This window comes from Rhinopithecus bieti, unplaced genomic scaffold (genome assembly GCF_001698545.2).
Source record: "Rhinopithecus bieti isolate Rb0 unplaced genomic scaffold, ASM169854v2 scaffold_79622, whole genome shotgun sequence".
In the NCBI taxonomy this organism is placed as follows: domain Eukaryota; kingdom Metazoa; phylum Chordata; class Mammalia; order Primates; family Cercopithecidae; genus Rhinopithecus; species Rhinopithecus bieti.
The window spans coordinates 221,929-228,127 of record NW_016829846.1 but is presented as its reverse complement, the minus strand read 5'-3'; positions in this window follow the sequence as shown (position 1 = coordinate 228,127).

The window sequence follows — 6,199 nt, the reverse complement described above, 5'->3', positions numbered from 1 at the left end:
ATGACTTGGGAACCAATGGGTCTCCAGCAAGAGATTATTAGCGGATGCAATTGTTCTCCTCTCTCTCTTCTCTCCCCTCTCATGGGGTCTTTATCTTTTCTACCCATTTCCCTACGAAAAGGTATTGAGTCTGGAAGACAGCCAGCATTCTAGTATTTGAATGGTTTAAATAGGTTGAAATTTCAATAACTCAGGTTTAAATTTGGAATTACAGCATTCACCCTGGAGGGCCGCCATGTGATTTGCATCCAGACAGGTTCTCAAAGTGTGGATGGTCCCTGATCCAGCAACAGCAGCAACACCTGGGAACTTGGAAATGCTAATTCTCAGGGCCCATCCACCCAGACCTACTTGGTTGACTTCAGTTACCTGAGTATTCTATCCTTTTAAAAAAAAGACTTTCATGCTTCTTTCTTTCTTCAGAGTAGAAGAGTAGATCATCCTTCTCACTGGCACATTCAGACTCTTCTCCATAGAGTAGAGCATTTTTCAAAGAGTGTATGGTCCCAGGACCACCAGCATCAGCATCCCTGGGAACTTGTTAGAGATGCAAATTCTCACGCCCCACCCCAGACCTGCTGTATCAGACGCTCAGATGGCGGGGTTCAGCAATCTGGGTTTTAACAAGCCCCCTTGCGATTCCAATGCATGGTTGGGTCTGAGGAACAATGAGATAAGAGCATTTCCTGCTATTGAGCCTATTCTATGACTTAGATTTATTCTGAGATACCAAACAGCTACCGCAGCCCTATTAGAAAAGCCCTGTGAGTAGTTTACAAGCCCATGGGATTGGATTGTTTTGTCAGTCTGCCTTATCCTCAAAAGGTATTAAAACAGTAAACACCATTCACAATATTACTCTGTAGATATAAATCTGTTTCTCAAGAGGATTCATTGGAGGGAGGGTGTCTGAACCAGCTGTGTGGGATCTGTGTGGATGAGATTGCAAGTGGGGAGAGTCATGGATTTGAAAATGCCTCCTTTCCTTTCCTCCTTAATGTAGGGGTGTGTGTGTGTGTGTGTGTGTGTGTTTAAATTAGGTTGGTAGAACAGTCTGCCCAGATTCGAATCTACTGGGGTATGAAAGCCCATTTTTATAGTCCACCCATTGTGGCCTATCATTGAACTCTTGATCTTTTTTTAAAACCATATAAATGTGAGTTTCCTTATTTAAAAAACAAGTAAGTACAATTTGGTGACTATTCACTACATCATGCTATGCTCTACGTATGATCCTTAATATGCATTATCTCTATCAGTCATCACAGCAACTTGGGGAGGTTGGAACACTAAAATCCATTTTATAGATGAGGACACAGAGGAGGCTTGTACAGATGAAGCAGTTTGCCCAAGGTAAGTAGACAGCAAGCATCAAGAGTCAGGATCTGAAAAGCCACTGTTTCAACGATGCTATGCCACCTCATGTGAACTTTGCATTTTCTGATTTGATCAGGGAAGACAAGGACCATGCACTAAATGTTGAAAATGACACATCCAATGGATGGAAAAGATATTTTAGTCTGAGTGTAATTGGTTTGGGATTGAGCTGTCCTTTTCAAACTTGACTGTGTATACAAATCACCTGGGAATCTTATTAAAATGCAGATCCCACTGGACGTGGTGGCACACTCCCGTAATCCCAGGGCTTTGGGAGGTCAAGGCAGGAGAATCACTTGAGGCCAGGAGCTTGAGACCAGCCTGGGCAACATAGAGAGACCTAGTCTCCACAAAATAAATAAATAAATAAATAAATAAATAAATAAATAAATAAATAAAATGCAGATCCTGATTCAGCAGGTTTGTGGTAGAGCCTGAGATTCACATTTTTTTTCATTACAAAATAGTGCTCTTTATTATAAGTTACTGAAATGTTTATTTTCTGAATATAAATATAAATATGCGCAAAGTTTAATTTGGATTAGGATTTTACTGAGTTCTTCAAGTATCTCCTAGTAGCCTCGAGGGCCTGAGTAGGCGGGAGGAGAGAGGACTGGAGGTGGAATCTTTATNCAGATGAAGCAGTTTGCCCAAGGTAAGTAGACAGCAAGCATCAAGAGTCAGGATCTGAAAAGCCACTGTTTCAACGATGCTATGCCACCTCATGTGAACTTTGCATTTTCTGATTTGATCAGGGAAGACAAGGACCATGCACTAAATGTTGAAAAATGACACATCCAATGGATGGAAAAGATATTTTAGTCTGAGTGTAATTGGTTTGGGATTGAGCTGTCCTTTTCAAACTTGACTGTGTATACAAATCACCTGGGAATCTTATTAAAATGCAGATCCCACTGGACGTGGTGGCACACTCCCGTAATCCCAGGGCTTTGGGAGGTCAAGGCAGGAGAATCACTTGAGGCCAGGAGCTTGAGACCAGCCTGGGCAACATAGAGAGACCTAGTCTCCACAAAATAAATAAATAAATAAATAAATAAATAAATAAATAAATAAATAAAATGCAGATCCTGATTCAGCAGGTTTGTGGTAGAGCCTGAGATTCACATTTTTTTTCATTACAAAATAGTGCTCTTTATTATAAGTTACTGAAATGTTTATTTTCTGAATATAAATATAAATATGCGCAAAGTTTAATTTGGATTAGGATTTTACTGAGTTCTTCAAGTATCTCCTAGTAGCCTCGAGGGCCTGAGTAGGCGGGAGGAGAGAGGACTGGAGGTGGAATCTTTATAAAAGACACAGTGATTGAGGCAGATTGTAAACATTATTAAAAAAACAAGAAACAAACAAAAAATAGAGAAAAAAACCACCCCAACACACAACTGCCCTGTCCAGCCCAATACCTGACACAGAAAACTTTGTGTTTGTTTAGTTGCACCGCTCCCCGCTCCCCCACTCAACACACACACAAACTGTTCCAGGTAATTCCAACACTGCTACATTCCTATAATTTGTCACTGATCAGTGCTATGGCAGCAGTCAGTGTCTCTGATGACCTCCAGCCTCCCCTACCCAGGCAGGAGGACCGGCTGTGCAGGGCTGGGGGCAGTGGGACCTGGTGGCTCTGCTCTGGCCACAAGGCGCCTGACTGGCCAATACTTACTGAGCTAACACTTCAAGTGCTCAGTTGGAAGGCATGGGTTTCCGCCTCCTCCCCACTTCCCTGACTGTGGGCTGGCTGGGTGCCCTCCGGTGAGTCCTTCAGCCTCTCCACGCATCCAGGCTGAGTGTGTGGCTTTTCTATGCTGGGTCCCTCTCCATGGGACAGAGAGCATTTAAGGCGAATGAGAGTCACATTTCTAACCGGCTCCCAGGTGATAACTCTGCTGCTGAGCTGCAGACATTTCAAGTAGCAGGAGATAAGATACAGTGTTTCTAAACGTCTTGTTCATGTATAATATCATTTGATCCTTACCTAAGCCCTGTGAAGTAGCCATTATTATATCTACCTCTTAGATGAAGAAGTTGTGAACTCTCAATCTTTAATTTAAAAGGTGAATGCTAACGTAGCTCCTCAGTGCATTTATACTATCAACGAATCTAGGGGTATTCTTTCAAGTACAGTGGGTATAAAGTATGGTTTGACCCCCAGGCTCTCCCCCTCCAATTCCTCCTTCGCATTCCTGCCTCATAAACTATGCTAAACCACAGTTCCAATCATAGCGTTTCTCCCCCAATGGTGCCTCCTCAATGTTTCCCAAATTAACTTCTTATTTCTCATTTGGCATTTAAGACTGAAACTGTAGATTTTACATTGAATTGTATGAAATTGCCTTTTTTTAAAATTATTATTATTATACTTTAAGTTCTAGGGTACATGTGCATAACGTGCAGGTTTGTTACATGTGTATACTTGTGCCATGTTGGTGTGCTGCACCCATCAACTCGTCAGCACCCATCAACTTGTCATTTACATCAGGTATAACTCCCAATGCAATCCCTCCCTCTTCCCCCCTCCCCATGAGGATTAAGAAAATGTGGCACATATACACCATGGAATACTATGCAGCCATAAAAAAGGATGAGTTTGTGTCCTTTGCAGGGACATGGATGCAGCTGGAAACCATCATTCTCAGCAAACTATCGCAAGAACAGAAAACCAAACACCGCATGTTCTCACTCATAGGTGGGAACTGAACAATGAGATCACTTGGACTCGGGAAGAGGAAATTGCCATTTTAATGGGGCAAAAGTATCAAATATCAGCAATCTCATATGGTTTGACCTAATATTATCTACCTCATATTTACTTTGTTAAACTTCTCTATAGCCTTTCTTTTCCATATTGTTTGTTTGTTTGTTTGTTTGTTTGTTTGTTTGTTTGTTTTGAGACACATTCTCACTCTGTCACCCAGGCTGGAGTGCAGTGGCGCCATCTGGGCTCACTGCAATCTTTGCCCCCGGGTTCAAGCAATTCTCCCACCTCAGCCTCCCCAAGTAGCTGGGACTACAGGTGCGTGCCACCTCGCTCAGCTAATTTTTTAATTTTTTGGTAGAGACGGGGTTTACCATGTTGGCCAGACTGGTCTTGAACTCCTGACCTCAAGTGATCTGCCTGACCTGGCCTCCCAAAGTGCTGGGATTACAGGTATGAGCCATCGCACCTAGCCCATATTGTAATTTTTAAGCTTCTTGGAATTTTAATACTTAACCTGCTAACGACCAGCCCCAACTTGTGGTGAAAAAAAATCTCAGAAAAATAAAGAGAAAATGTTCCCTCTTCCCTGCAGCTTCAGAGAAGCAGACACTATTATGTGACACACAGCCAGTTCCATGTCATAAAATTCGAATGGGGAACATTCATGCAAGTATCTATCCCACTCTCCTTGCCAGTGTGGAGGCTTGGATGAAAGGCCATAATCCTAGTCTGTTTTGTTACTGTAAAATTGTCCTTGGAAGTGTTCTTCTAAAGAAATGTATCTCTTAAGTTACCTGGATATCAGAGTGTGTTGCTATGTCCTGTGAAATGGCACCTATAACACCTAAAAGTCTGGTGTTGGATGGTTATCTTATTAAATAATGTGTTGCTCTGGTAATAATAATATGGACATTGTCAATTCTGTTTCCACAAGGTAACAAATATTTTTGTTAGAAGCCTTTGTTAAGTGGAAGAAGGGCTTTAGAATTTCTTTTCCCCTTTAGGCATTGTCCACCCTGTGACTCTGTTGGCTTCCTTATTTTTTTTTTTTTTTTTTTTTTTTTTTTTTCCAACAGGGTCTCAGGGTCTCACTCTGTCACCCAGGCTGGAGTGCAGTGGTGCAATCATGGCTCACTGCAGCCTCCTTGGGCAAGCAATTCTCCCACCTCAGCCTCCCAAGTAACTGGGACTACAGGCACGCACCACCATACCTAGTTAATTTTTTTTTTTTTTTTTTTTTTTTTGAGAGAGAGAGACGGAGTTTTGTCATGTTGCCCAGGCTGGTCTCAAACTCTGAGCTCAAGCAATCCGCCTACCTCAGCCTCCCAAAGTGATGAGATTACAGGTGTGAGCCACCATGCCCCACCTGGCTTCCTAATTCAAACAGTAGAATCTGTCTCATTTAAATTACCAAGAAGATCCATGCTATGGAGCCAGCCTGTCTTAGCCCTTTCCTTCACTTCTGCTCTGCACATACACCATGCTATAGATAGCGCCTCTTCTGCGCTGATCATCCTCCACTGTTCCTTTGCTCGTGTGATTCCTCTACTTAGAACACCTTCTTCCCGCCCCCATCTAAACCTATAAAAATCCAAGCCAAGGTCACCTGAAGGTCACCTCCTTTGTGAAGCCTTCCCCAATTCCACCCAATAAGATTTATTTTAAGTGATATTTGTCATAGTCTCTTTGATGTAAAATCATTTGTTTATTTCCCTTCTCTCTCTGAGTAGACTTTAATCCCACTGAAGACAGAGAATGTGCCCTACTCTTCCCCACAAGTACCTAGCAAAAGGCCTTGCATGTAAGCATGCTCTCAATACTTTAAAAAATGACACTGAAGTCCAGGCACGGTGGCTCACACCTGTAATCCCAGCACTTTGGGAGGCCGAGGCGGGCAGATCACATGAGGTCAGGAGTTCGAGACCAGCCTGGCCAACATGGCAAAACCACGTCTCTAGTAAAAATACAAAAAATCAGCCAGGCATGGTGGTGGGCGCCTGTAATCCCAGCTACTCAGAAGGCTGAGGCAGGAGAATTGCTGGAACCCAGGAGGCAGAGGTTGCAGTGAGCTGAGATTGCACCACTGCACTCCAGCCTGGGTGA